At 45.5% G+C, this 14,951-nt stretch overlaps 1 protein-coding gene across 2 annotated transcripts in view; it reads left to right on the top strand.

The window, feature by feature from the left end:
- Nucleotides 1-2,391: 2,391 nt before the first annotated feature.
- Nucleotides 2,392-14,951, top strand: part of LYN (LYN proto-oncogene, Src family tyrosine kinase) — a 115,179-nt gene continuing 102,619 nt past the window's right edge. Inside the window, exon 1 of one of the 2 annotated variants that reach the window (XM_025477765.3) lies at nucleotides 2,392-2,640. The gene's annotated coding sequence lies outside the window, so the exon portion shown is untranslated. The remainder of the gene's footprint in view (nucleotides 2,641-14,951) is intronic. The other variant, XM_025477766.3, reaches the window with a different exon arrangement.

The raw sequence follows: 14,951 nt of genomic DNA on the forward strand, positions 1-14,951 counted from the left end.
CTTGTTTTTTGAGGCAGCAGATTGCAAACCTTGGCTGTCTGTTACCAGTAATAAACTACTGCTGTATAGGATTATGTTAAGGTGGCCACTCGACCGCGGGACCGTGGCTGTAGCCTCAAGGGGAGCTAGCCTCCTGAAAATGTTATTAATAACCCACACTTATAATAACCAAAGTAAGAATATACAGTGGGGAAAAGACAATCCCTTCAATAGATTGTGCTGGGAGAAAGAAATGGTTATATGCAAAAGAATGAAATTGGTCCACTTTCTTACATCATACACAAAAATAAACTCAAAATGAATTAAAGACCTAAACTGTAAGACCTGAAACTATAAGAGTCCTAGTAGAAAACAGAGACAGTAAACTTGGAGCTCAGCTAGAGCCATCTTTCTAGACGTGTCGCCTGAGGCAAGGGAAATAAAACCAAAAGTCAATTATTGGGACTACACCAAAATAAAAAGCTTCTGCACGGCAAAGGAAATATTTTAATGAAAAGGCAACCTCCTGAATGGGAGAAGATATTTGGAAATGATATATCTGATTCAAAACACAACTCAATGCCAAAAAAACGAAAATGATCCGATTAACAAACGAGCAGGGGACCTGAACAAATAGCTTGCCAAAGAAGACATACAGATGGCCAACAGACACATGAAAAGATGCTCAACTTCACTTATCTTCAGGGAAATACAAATTAAAATCCCAATGGGACAGCACCCCACACCTGTTAGAATGACTATAATTTAAAAAAGGGCAAAAAATAACAAGGGTTGGTGAGGATGTGGAGAAAAAGGAATCCTTGTGCACTGTGGGTGGGGATGTAAATTGATGCAGCCCCTGTGGAAAACAGTATAGAGGTCCCTCAAAAAATTAAAAATAATATGTACATATATACACACACAATAGAACATTATTCAGTCATAAAAATAGAACGAGATCTTATCATTTGTGACAGGGATGGATCTAGAGGGCATTATGCTGATTGAAATAAGTCAGACAGAGAAAGACAAATATCATATGATTTCACTTATATGTGGACTCTAAAAAGCAAAACAAATGAACAAAGCAGAAACAGACCGCCAAACAACAGAGGGCAAACTGATGGTTGCCAGAGGGAATGGGGGTGGGAGGATGGGCAAAGGAGGCGCAGAGGAGTGGGAACTAAGAGGCTTCCAGTTACGGAATGAATAAGTCAGGGGGATGAAAGGTACAGCACAGGGAACGCAGTCAATGGTATTACAAGAGCGTTGTGTGGAGACGGATGGCAGCTACACTAGTGAGCCCGGCATCAACGGACAGGCTGGTTGGATCACCATCAAGGTGACAGTGTAGATCAAGTATACCTTGATTTAAAAGATATTTTAAAAAGAAGAATCACAGAAAAAAGGAGAACATGTTAAAGGAAGGTAGTCAATCTAAAGCGGTTAGCACGATGCCCGGCACCCGATAGGCCCGGTGTGTTTGCTATTATTAATACAAAGACTGAATCTCCTCCAGGGCGCTGTTTATTTCCAGGGAAGTCCCACAGCGGACTGTAACGCTGGGAGCCCAGCGCATCTCGCTTAGAGCAAGGGGCCGCCGCTGTGACTGGGGCTAATATCATAACCTTGGGTACGTGTGCGGCATTTACTGGGGTTGGAGCCTGGGCTTGACAACCCACAAACATCGATTATGCGCTTGCTGTGTGCCAGGCAGTGCGCTCCACGCGAGGACGCGGACAGCAGCGGAGAACCGCGGCTGTGCGCTGGGCACGGAGCGAGCCCCTCGCGGGAGGCATTTATTCCTTCCTCCCAGTGACGCTGCGAGGTAGGCACCCTCATCTCCATCCTCCTGGGAGGAAATCGAAGTCGTGAGGCACTGAATGATTGGGCAGGCCGTTCTCCCCCGGCCTTACACCCTGAAAGTCCCCGTGTCCCCCGTGAAGGAGCTTACTCTGCACCCGCTACTAAGCGCTCCGCGAGACCCCGGCCTCCGCTCCGCACCGCATCCCCCTTCCCGAGCCCTCCAGATGTCGGGGATCCGAGCGCGCCCCGCCCCCGCTGCCAGGGGCTCCCGGTTCCCCAACACCTTACGGCGAATCGGTTGGAAAGGAAGCAAAGGAGGCGCGCGCGAGAGGCTCTGCCGCCGGGCTCCACGTCCGGGCTCCACGTCCGGGCTCCACGTCCAGGCCCCGGAGGATGCCCCCGGACGCTCCTTCCGCCCCCGCTACGGGAGGAGGTCGGACCCCGGCCGCTCCCCTCCGCGGAGCCGCACGCCGAGGCGAGGTTTCCCTGCCTTCAGGGCGCGCGCGACGGCCACACCGGAGACCCAAACCTTGGGCAGGGGCCAAGCGGTCACTTCCCCGCCTCCCGGCGCGGTATGCAAATCCGAGCACCAGGAAGTAGCTGGGACCTCTCGGCCGAGCCCAGCGACAGCCAGTTCCTCTCCCGCCGCTCGGGGCCGTCCGCCGCTCGCCCCCTGCCGTGGCGCCTCCGGGCCCCGCGCGCGCAGCCTCCGGGCCGCGACCCCGCGCCCCGCGCCCCGCGCCCGCAGCCTGCCCCGCGCCGGCCCCGCCGGGCCGCCCCGTCGCGCCCCCCGCCCTGCGCTCGAGTCACCGTGGAGCGCCGCCGCCGCCGCCCCGCAGCTTGCAGCCGGAGCTGGTGAGTGCCCGGCGCGGGCCCCGCCGTGAGGGCGCCAGATGCCTCCAGCCCGTGGGTGGCCGGGCCCTGGGGCGCGGGGGACGCTCCGCAGGTGTCTCCCCGCCGCGGCGCGCAGGGGGGCGGGGGGGCGCAGGGAGGGGCGCGGGGGAGGGGAGGCGCGGGGCGGGCGCGCCGGGGACCCGGGACTCCTCGGCTCGCGCGGTCGGGTCTCGCCGCGGGGCCCCGGGCTCCCCGAGGTGAGGGACGGGGCTCGGCCCGGGCTCCCCGCCAGGCCGGCGGGCGGCTGCGCTCCTCGGGAGCCCCGGGCGGAGCGTGAGGTCGGGGGGCTGCGGCCGAGGCTGGTGCGCGCCCTCCCGCTGAGCCCGGCGCCTCCCGGCCGGCGGAGGAGCAGTCCCGAGCCTCCCGCGGCCCAGAGGAAGCGAGAGTTATTTTAAGAATTCAGGGGTTGCCTTTCCTGCGCCCTGGGGGGAGGGCGTAGGCGTCAGTTCCCGCTTTCCTGCGTTATCTTGGCCACTGCGGCATCTCCTCCGAGCCGCGCATATATGTTCCCACTAATAGCTGACGTGGTCGTCTGGTTGTGTTTCCATTTCTCCGTGTATCCGTGTGTGTGTGTGTGTGTGTGTGTGTGTGAGAGAGAGAGAGAGAGAGAGAGAGAGAGAAGAGAATTATCACAAACCCACCCAACTTCTTTGCCAAAAACCCCAGTTGAATTTGGGCCTTCCAGTTTTCTAGCTGAGTGTCAACCTGGGCCTATTATTGAAATTACCTGTATGGGTTTTTTCGTCTCTGGGAGAACATATTTACCTTCTGAGCTATTTATTGCATGTAAAGCCCCGAGTGCGTACATAGGCATTTCATAAATGGCGCTGTTATTATTTATTGCAGATAATTCTTTTTTTTTTAATTTTTTAAAAATGTTTATTTATTTATGATAGTCACAGAGAGAGAGGCAGAGACACAGGCAGAGGGAGAAGCAGGCTCCATGCACCGGGAGCCCGATGTGGGATTCGATCCCGGGTCTCCAGGATCGCGCCCTGGGCCAAAGGCAGGCGCCAAACCCCTGCGCCACCCAGGGATCCCTATTGCAGATGATTCTATCCGTTAAAACACGGTTCCCTGGTTCTTCACAATTTGTTGATTTTAAGTCTAAGACTACATGTCTGATTCAGCCAACTGACCGTCCTAGCTAGTAAAGCTGCTTAATAAATACACCAGAGGTCTGCTGTCTGCAAAGCTAGGGTCTGGGAGTCTCACGCTAAGCACTAGTTAATGATGTTTGACTTACTTCTGATTTGTTGGCTGCCCCCCAGGCTGGCTGCCTGCAGAGCTCAGGAGGGCAGGCCTGTTGTCCCCGTATCTTAAAAGCTAAAGCACTGCAGAGGGTAACAGGCACTGAAAGAGTATAGGAATTCCCTAAGTCCCCAGAAGCCCTTCCTAAGTAAAGTAAACTCTGCTGGAAAAGGGTGGGGTTCAGTTAGTCCTGAACTGAAGGTTTTCCTTTGAAGGTAAGGAGGTAAATGTCTTGAGGCTCTTGGTGACCTGGCTTCTTTGGATACAGAGTGAGGTAACTCTCTTCCTGAGCGAAGTGTAGAGGTCAGCCCATGTAAGGAAAGAAACAGGCTCTGGAAAACCCACGTTTGGGTCTCTCCCATCATTTACCAGAACTGTGATATGGACTAAGTTGGGTAAATGCCTTGGCCCTTTGATTCAGCTAACATTTCCTTCGGAGCAGTATTCAGTTATATTCTGATTCGTTTGCATGTAGAGTCCGTATTCACCACTGCAATGAAAGGTGGGTGAAAACGACTTTGTCTGTCTCGTCCAAAACACTAGCCCCAGTGCCTATCACAGTCCAGATTACTCGGAAGAGGGAGTGAAGTTTGGCTCTGAGTTTGGCTCTGTGCAAGGCCAAGGAACAAGGTGGTGGTTTCTAAAGCATTTGAACCTGGCCCTCTCTGTCCCAGTTTTTAAAACAGGGTTATTGTTGTTGTTGTTTAAGATTTTATTTATTCATGAGAGGCACACAGGGAGCCTCTTGTGGGACTCGATCCTAGGACCTTGGGTTCACGACCTGAGCCAAAGGCAGATGCTCAGGTGAGCCACCCAGGTGCCCCTAAAACGGGGATTTTTGACTGTCAAGTTATCCCAGTGTCAGTGTTCTAAGTGGTAATCTCTACATAGGAAAGGTTATTGGGGTGTATCCCTGGGAGCAAGGGCTTGATTTGGAGTGATGTCATGTAGCCTGCAAAGGGAGTTTGCCCAATCAAAAAGACCCACTTTATCTTAGAGCTGTTGGTGTTGCCAAAATATGTGAAGACTTTGCAATACCCCTGCACCCCCAATGGCATTTTTTAGCAGAAAAGTGGTCCAGTTTTGTGAATCAGTGACTCTCTAAGCCCTTTAGTTTCTTTATATTTGTTTTAAAAATAAATCACCAGAACATGAGATAACAGTTGGTTCAAATGAATATATAGAGTTGTAAGTTAACAACATTAAGCTATACTATCCATAAATAAACCCATACAAATGTGAATTAGTATAAATAAGAACACAACAGTGTACATGTCTACAATAAGTATTGTTACATCTAGCTTACAATACTGATCTCAATGACCTCCACGTCCTCAGGCATGGATAATATTAACAGTGGAAGGTCACTACAGTCATTAGTTGGGACATTGACCGATGACACATTGATGACAATGGTGGTCTCACCTCTCTTGGGCTCTACCTGGCAATGACTGCTCACACCTTTCGCTTGTCAGAAGCTCTGAGCTCTGATTCCTGAGCTCTGATTTCATTTGAACCTCTCCTGGATCCCAGGGTAGGCAGGGACAGGTACAGAAAAAAGAGGTTTGGTGTCTAAGGTTACAGACCTGGTTAAGTGGCACTACTGGGCAGAGCAAGTGTGTTTTCTGCTCCAACTTTAGAACGTTCCCCACTTTTCTGCCTTTGCTCTGGTGGTAGGTACTCAATTACATAAAAGCAAAGAAATGATCACTTAATAAACATTATTAAATAGAGAACCACAGGGTAATTTTCTTCTATCACTTGATAATTGCACCATCAAGTAGGGCACTTAAGGCAAGCAAACTGAGGGAGATGGGTTTCTTTGCCTTTCAGTGTGCTTCCTGCTTGGGGAGGGGCTTCCTGCTTGGGAAGCTTTGGGAGGGGGTGGCTCTGATAACTGCCAGGGTGACACCTGTATTGGCTCTTGCCCAAGCGCTTCCAGTGACTGCCTTGGGAGCTATCAGGGCCTATTGGTTGATATAGAAGTGTGCAAGTAATACTTTACCAAAGGATTGCCTCCAGCCGCTGCTAGAAGTGTCTCCCATGAACCCTACAAGCCTCCTTGGGTGGTTGTTATAACAGTGAGAGCATCATTTGAGGTGAAAACATAACGTAGGGAGACAGGGCCCATAAGATACTCGTTAAAGCATGCACTCCTTTACTGAGCACCTGTGATGGGCCAGGCACCCTTCAAAGCCCACACTTCTACAATGGACACACATTGCCTACCATCTTTAAAGATTGGTGGTGAACAGAAGGGCATAGAAGAGGAAGTTTCTTTTTTTTTTTTTTTTTTTCCAGTCAGAACTATTGAAAGATTTCTTACACCTGCCCAGTTTCCTGATACTTAAATTGTGAAATGTTGAGTTGACTCTATCATCATTTCTGAAATTTATTTTGAGTAAGTTCCCATTTAGGGGAGAAGCCCAAGTGTAGGAAATGTGTGGGAATCTGCCCGTTGAGGAATTAGAATTTTTGGAACAGCCCCATTTAAAGACTTGGACCTTCTTTTGGATGTCTTTGTTTACGTTAGCTGGAAGGGCTGTCATGTAATTTAGAATAGCAAGTTCAGATGATGACTTGAGATGAGGTGTTAGAAAGGTACGTCTATGCCGATCAGTTGCAGGGCCCAATAATATAGCCTTTATTTTTTGTTCTTAGACTTTCTCTTCAATCTAGTTCTCTGCTTCACTTTCTTTAGTACTTAGTAAGCTGTCAATGTTCATTATTTGCCACAAAGCTATTTCTTGGAAGTTCTATTTACCATCAGGATGTAGTTTCGTTTGTATAGAACTTTTCCAAAAGGTTGATTGTTTGACTGTCTTTATGAACAGTCACATAGTCCCAAGTCTCTCTTCTCTGGCCCAACCTCTCACAAGGTCCACAAATCATGAGTTGCCGTGATAGGAGCTGAACATTTATGGGAAGAGATTACTGATTCATGTCATGGTAACTGTTCATTTTTCATGATTCTGACTTATATAAATGATGTTTCATCAAAATATATGAATGAGGAAACCTTATAGAATCCATCTGAGGGTGTATTTCTTAATGCTATAGGCTCTGCCCCCATTGGGTTGTAGAACACTGGGCAGCAGTCTCCATTCTCGTAGCTTAGAGGGTCTTTTATTATTTTTTATTATTTTAAAAATTTTTATTTATTTATTCATGAGAGATACAGAGAGAGAAGCAGTGACATAGGTAGAAGGACAAGCAGGCTCCTGGCAGGGACCCCAGTGCGGAACTCGATCCCAGGACCCTGGGATCACGACCTGAGCCGAAGGCAGATGCTCAACCACTGAGCCATCCAGGGACCCTGAGAGGGTCTTTTAATTCTGTTTCATCTCCTTTTTACAGTTCACACCTCACACAAGTCAAATAATGCTGAGTCTGCACACATGGCTGCCTTTCTGTGAACATCTAAACTCACTCTGTTGATCCCAAGCCATGCTGATTGAAAGCTCTTTGCCAACACACCTCTCCAGGCCTCCTTCCTCTGTCTATTGGTACAACATCTGGTTGGGGAGCTGTCATGAGTTCCTTGGGCCTAATTTTTAGTGCTGGAGAGAATACACAGTGAGACTGGAGAGAGGGGTTTGCATTCATTCTACCTCCAACTAAAGCAATGTCGTTTTGTTGGCTTTGGAGCCTTCTGGGTGCCCCTGGTCTTCCTGTAAATGTTAACCCCCACAGGGGTGAGGGGAACAGAGACGCTCATCTCAGAGAGACCCTCTGGAGAGGGAGGACCACTTCTGCTTTCCACGGGGAAGCTGTGTCACAGAGAGCAGAACTGTAGCCGGTGACCTGACAGGAGGCCAGAGGGAGGGGGCTGGCAAGGAAGTGATACTTCCTCCTGCTTCGAAGGCCCCAGACCCAGTCATTTGCCTGCAGCCCCGCCTTCCTTACTACTCAACACAGCTTTTTCCTCTGGCTTCTTTCTACCACCTTCTGCTCTGTTCATTTTCAGTTTGCCCCTGAAAGAGGAGAAGGAGGTAAGGGAGGGGGAGGGAAGAAAAGAATGAATGTAGTCATCACTAGAGAACCTTCTATGGTGAAGCCCATGATGGCCATGCCTGATTTTTCAGCATCAGAAGGATGTGCCTTTTAATATTCACCAACATGGAAACCATTATGAAAATCTAAGTAGGTGTTTTGAAATCTTTTAATGTTCAGGTAATATAATAATTTCTTAATCTAATAATAGTGGTTCAGTTCTATTTTTAAAATTACTTAAACTATAGCCTCTTATTAACTTTTCAGGATAGAGTAGTGACTTTCATACTTCTTTGATCACAACTCACATCAAGAGACATGTTTTATCTTGTCCCTGAATGCATATCTGTCTTCAAAAAAAAAGGAAAAAAGAAAGAAAGAAACACAAGTTTGTGAAAGAACCCCTCCTTCTAGCTCATTGGGTAGTGTGACCCAGCACTGTCCTTTTGAGACCAGCATGGGGGTATCTATCAGAATTTAAAACTCATGGGGGAGCCCAGCAATTCCACAAGCTCCAGTCCGATTAAAAATTTAACACAAATGCGTAGGTAACGTATGATACTATTTCTGAAATAAAATATGCATTGGTGGGACACATCATCTGTAAGCTATGCATATCAATAATTTTGATACTAAATTTTTTTTTTTTTTATGATAGACATAGAGAGAGAGAGAGAGAGAGAGAGGCAGAGAGAGAAGCAGGCTCCATGCCGGGAGCCCGACACGGGACTCGATCCTGGGACTCCAGGACCGCGCCCTGGGCCAAAGGCAGGCGCGAAACCGCTGAGCCACCCAGGGATCCCCGATACTAAAATTTTAATAGTGATTATTTCTGGGTTATGGGCTGAATTTTTTTTTTTTTTTGCTTTTGTACATCTTTATTTTTTAAAAAAGAGAATCACTTATAGGATTTTAAAACAGCAGCATAATGAGCAATGACATGAATCTGATGTGAGTGCAGGGGGAAGGCAGGAATAATCAGAGAACTTTGGGGCAAATGTGGCCATTATTTTCTTTAAAATTTGTATTTATTTATTCATGAGAGATAGAGAGAGGCAGAAACACAGGCAGATGGGGAAGCAGGCTCCCTGTGGGGAGCCTGATTCAGAACTTGATCCCGCTCAAGGCGGGTCACACCCTGAGCTGAAGGCAGGCCAAATGGCACTTGTGTGGATATAGTTGTAAGCAGACCTACCCCTGGAGGAACTCATGCACTACGAATGTTGTAAATAGAGGTAACATTTTCTTAAAGGAGCATCCACTTCTTATATTTAGTTATATTTAGTATGGAGCTTTATTTCTTGAGTATCTTGTGCAGGAATCATTCAAAGGCCCAAGATCTTGTTCTAGTGAGGTAGTGGTAAGCATGGAGGGCCATTGTCCAGCATACTAAATGTTGGGTTTTATTGTGTAAAAAGGAGAATCACTGGAGTCTTTTCGTGAGAAGCCAAACTTTTCCCATCACAATCAACTTACTGCCTAGACTTTGGGCCATATATGGTGTTGCCAAGTGACACCAGAAATGGTGAGTACTCATTAACTGCTCTGAATTAGGTGGGTGGTTAATCCGGGAGCTAACAGGCACTTCCACAGAGATTAATTTGGGGCTGAAAAGTAACATTTATTGTTGTTTTACATGACATCAGAAGGCTTAACCTTGTAGTCCCTAGCACCTAGGTACTTGATCACTGTCCTAAGTGGTCATCTTGCCCAAACATTTATCTGTGTATTCTTGATGATGATAACACTGTTGAAGAAGTAAATTTCTGTGGTATTTAAAAGGAGAATATATTGTAAAGCAGCAGTTTGGTATTGGGATCATGTTTATGACATATAAATTAGTTTATCCAAAGAATTACCATACTAGGAATGGCAATATTTGGTCAAAATGGCATCATCTGGCAATGATGCCAGCAACTACCTTGCATAATCAGATACAGCATTCTGATTATCTACTGTATTCAATGCCTTTGAGGGATTATTAATTTTAAATTTGAGGGGGGATAATATAAAATGGTAAAAAGAAAATGAGCTTCCAAGTTAAAAAGATCTGAGTTCCTATCTTGGTTCCCCTGTTTATGACTTTAGGCAAGGTAGTTATCTTTACCATTTAGTTAATACTTGGGTTTGTGGTAGTGATTGACAGTTAACCCATAATCTTCTAATGTTGTTTCTGGTACACAGTAGGCACAGAATAAAAGGGAGTTCTTTTTATAGTGGGCTATGTGATTCTGTCTTAGAGAGGAGGAATTCTCTTCCTTCCTCCCATCAACAAACACATACTGAGGCTCGTTTGAAATTCTAATCTGCTTGCGAGGTACCAGGAACTGCAATAAGCCCAGGGGTCACATAGATGTGGTGTTCACAGAGTGTGACCAATGCTCTCCTAGATGTATGCACACATACATCTAGTGCTCTGCAAGCAGAAGGCAAAGGCTTCTAGAGATAGTGAGGACAAGCTGGAGCTGGGTCTGGTAGGAGTAGAAGGGATTCTCCAGATTGAGGCTTTATGGGGATATGCAAATGTGTGAAAGAGCCTGGGGATTCCAGAAAGGTGAGGAGTCCCCTGGCCTAGGCTACAGGGATGGATTACACCCTTAAATAATAAAAGGCTTCATGGACCAGAGAGTGACAAATACCAAAATAGACACACTCCCTGGCTTCAAATGAAATTTTAATATGGAGTTTATGGTCATCAATATAATCAAATGAGCCCCCATAAGAGTTGGTTTTTGTTTCTCTGAACAAAACTCTTCTTGTTGTCTCTCTGGACAGTGGATCACTTTGACTTTTTGAATTGTTTCAAATTTAATGGATTAAAATATATATAAAGAGGAAATTCTAACAGATTAAGTTTCATCACTGCCTGTGTATCTTTTATGGTTTTCAGTTATTTTTATAATTTTAAAAAATTAATACAACCACTAAATGAGAATTGTAATTTTCCTTAAATTCCTTTGCAAGTAGATAATCTTTCAAGAGTTTAGTGGAAAAAATTTTTCTGAACACTTTAGTGAATGACTCTCAAATGTTACATTGTTGCTATAGTTATAAGTCTTCTGCGAAGATAAGACTATACCTTCCAGTTTAACAAATGACATGGCCTTTTTGGTGTCAAGTGTCAGCCTTGGGCTCTTGATGTCACCTGTTTTCCTTGATATCCAATATTTGAATAATAAAATCTTGTAGAAGGAAGAGATTCTGGTGGTGTGTCTTCCCAGAACCCTTAGCAGGTAGTCAGTTTCTTTGAACATTGGGTCTCAAGGGTTAGTTTGAGTTTAACCTCTTCTTTGAACATTGGGTCTCAAGGGTTAGTTTGAGTTTAACCTCTTCCTAGGTTATCCTAATGCAGGTGATAGAGGCCATATTGTGAGAAGCACTGGGGTGGGATGCTCAAAGTGGCCCATCTCATTTTTGGACAGCTGTGGTTGTTAGAAATCTTTTTCTATCATGCTACAATATTTCATTTCCATAATTTCTGCCTCCTGCTTCTAGTTCTGCCCCCTGGCACTGTTTTGACACATTTGAAGCTGTGGCTGTCCATTTGGGATGTGGCAGGACATTATTGGTTGCTTGTCCATCCAGCACCATCACTCTACCTCTCTTCCTAACAGAACCCAGATTATTTCAGGATCTGTGTTCTCCATGGAAGGGTTCAGCAGATGTTTTCTCCATCCCCATTGAAAGGGTGGCCCTGACTGGTCAGAGGCTCCTACTCTTGCCAGTGATTGGTTCATAAATGGGCATACTTGGGTTGGACAATAATCAGTAAAGCAAAGTAACATTCCTTAGATGGTCCTAAAATATAAATAGTAAAGGAATGGAGGGGGAGGAGAGAAGGGAAGTAAGAGACAGATGAGAAATAAAGAAACAACAACAACAACAAAAACCCTCATGTGAGAGTCAAGAAATTGGAAGGAAAATATTGTAAGCTGTCTTGATTACTAATTTGTAATGTGCACAGTATGTGGTTGCCCCTTCTATTCTTTTTTCCCCTAGTCACACAGACTGGTGTGGGATTATTAGTGATTACTGGGTTTCCATAACCACAATTTCTTTTTAAAATGTATATTTATTGAGTATTGTGTATTGGGCATTGTAGTGGGTGCTTTGGGGGAAACAAACATTGGTAAGTGTGAAATTCCTGCCCTGGAAGAGTTTATCGTACTCTATTCTCTCTGGGTGGTCACCACAAGGCTGACAAATTAACATGCCATAAGGCAGGAAAGTAAGCTTCTTGCGCAAGAGTTCCCTGTACACCTTAATCAGTCCCCAGAAACCAAGATCTTTCGGAGAAAGGATGGGAGTGTATGAGGTGGATAGAGCGTAGGATGTGGAATTATCACATTTGGACTCAAATTCTAATTCTACCTGTTCCTAGCCATGGGACTGCTACAGGCTGCTGGCCTTGTTACCTCAGGGTCTTTATACTGAAGCCAAGGAAGCTGGTTATGAGGATTCCAAGATGCAGTGGATTCAGAACTAGTTGCCCGTGAAGCACATAGCTAATGGTTGTCATGTTATAGTTACTATGAAGAGAAAGTTGTTTAGTTGGTATCAAAACAATAAAAACAAAAGCCAAAAAATGACAAGTGTTGGCAAGGATGTGGAAAAACTGGAACTCTTATGTACTACTGGTGGGAATGTGAATTGGTGCAGCCACTATGGAAAATACGACAGCAGTTCCTCAAAAAACTAAACGTAGAATTACCGTATGATCCAATAATTCTATTTCTGGGTATATAACCCCCCAAATTGAAAGTGGTGTCTCAAAGAATTATTTGTACACCCATGCTCATAGCAGCATTATTCACAATAGCTAAGGGGTGGAAGCAACCCAAGTGTCCATCAGCAGACGCATGGACAAACAAAATGTGGTATGTACATACAATGGAATATTATTCAGCCTTAAAAAGGAAGGAAATTTTGGCATGGGCTAAAATGTGGATGAACCTTGAGGGAACAGTATGATAAGAGAAATAAGCCAGTCACAAAAGGACAAAGGCAGATCTTCCCTGACTTATATTGGAGTTACATCTAAATAAACCCATGCATTTCATATACCTAACCTACTGAACATCACAGCTTAGCCTAGCCTACCTTGAATGTGCTCAGAACACTTATGTTAGCCTACATCATCTAATGCAAAGACTATTTTTATAAGAAGGTGTTGAATATCTCCTGTAATGTATTGGAAGATGGATTGCAAGTGAAAACCAGAATGGTTATATGGGCATAGAATGGTGTGTCCTCTGTGATCTCATGACTGCCACCACTGCCCCTGCCCGGCATCACGAAGAGAGTTTTATACTGCATGTTGCTAGCCCACGGAAATGATCCAAATTCACGATTCCATGTACAGTTTCTACTGAATGCATATCACTTTATCACCACCGTAGAGTAAAAAAAAAAAAAAATCATAGGTCAAATCATGATAGGTCAGGGACCAACTGTATGTACTGTGTGATTTCACTTACCTGAGGTACCCTTGGAGAAGTCAAGTTCATTGAGACGGGAAGTAGAATGGTGGTTGTCAGGGGTTGTGGAGGGGGACATGGGAGTACATGTTTCATGGGTGTAGAGTTTTAGTTTTGCAAGATGAAAAGAGTTCTGAGGTGGATGGTGCTGATAGTAACAAGAGAGGAATGAATTTAGTGCCACTAAATTGTACATTTAATGGTTAAGACATAAATGTTGTTTGTATTTTATCACAATTAAAAAAAACATTTTATTTTACTTATTTTTTTGAAAATTTTTTTAATTTATTCATTTGAGAGAGATGGAGAGAGAGCGAGAGCATGAGCTGGGGGGGGAGAGGTAGAGGGAGAGGGAGAAGCAGACTTCCCCGCTGAGCAGGGACCTGGATGTGGCACTTGATCCCAAGACCCTGGGGTGAGCCACCCAGGCGTCCCTAAAAAGTGATTTTAGAAAAGTTGCTAGGGGGGCATCTGGGTGGCTCAGTAGTTGAGCATCTACCTTTGGCTCAGGTGGTGATCCCCAGGGTCCTGGGATCGAGTCCCGCATCGGGCTCGCTGCAGGGAGCCTGCTTCTCCCTCAGCCTGTCTCTCTCTCTCTCTCTCTCTCTCTCTGTGTCTCTCGTGAATGAATAAATAAAATCTTTAAAATAAAAAAAAAAGTTTTCCCTGGGCAGGAGTGGTCTTTTTCTTTTAATTGAAGTATCACATACATGTAGCAAAGTAGCTTAAAGCCAACCCTCACGTAACCACCCCTGATCCCATCTCAGACAGCAGAAGGGTGCTCAACCCAGGGTCTCCCCATGCATCCCCCAATACTGTCTTCCTTCAAAGGCATCTCTCATCCCGCTCCTAGTTTAATTTAGTTTCCAGTGTCGGCTTTTTAACAATAAGCTGTAAGAGACTGAAAAGCAGTACAAAGCCATTTGGTTTGGCAGATAAACAGATTTTCAAGCTGTGGGTTTGGCAGGAGCGGCCTCTCCCCTGTGTGCGGAGGGCCTGCAGTTCAAAAGGAGAGCAAGTCCTCCTCCTGTTTCCTACCCAGGCTATTCAGTTGCTAAAATTCTCACCGGGGAGTTTGATCAGGGCCTCATTTAAATACCTTTTTATTCAACCCTTAGTAAAGTTAGGTGGCACTAGCCACGTCCTTGCATTTCTAGCCATCTCTGCGCAGCTAAGTGAATTTATAAATGCAAATATCTAAGTGTGGGTTTGATAAAGTTGGTTTCCAGTGACCGCATGTAATCAAACACCCTGCTATATGCCGCAGACATTTGAAAGCACCAACTGGTTTTGGGAATTCAGCGATACTGTTCATCAGTCAAATAGGCCTCCTTTTTCTGACATGAAGGAACACAGAACCCTTATTGCTGACTGATCCCCCTCGCATAGTTTTGACGTTTATATTTTTGCTGGAAGGGAGAGAGAGCCATTATGTGACCTGTGGAATTTATTAATCCATGAAGTAATGCTTCATTTATTTATTCATCGTTCAGAAAACATTTCTTGGATACTTGCTACTTATGCATATGCATGAAAACGACCTGCAGTCAC

This window comes from Canis lupus, chromosome 29, assembly GCF_003254725.2.
Source record: "Canis lupus dingo isolate Sandy chromosome 29, ASM325472v2, whole genome shotgun sequence".
In the NCBI taxonomy this organism is placed as follows: Eukaryota; Metazoa; Chordata; class Mammalia; order Carnivora; family Canidae; genus Canis; species Canis lupus.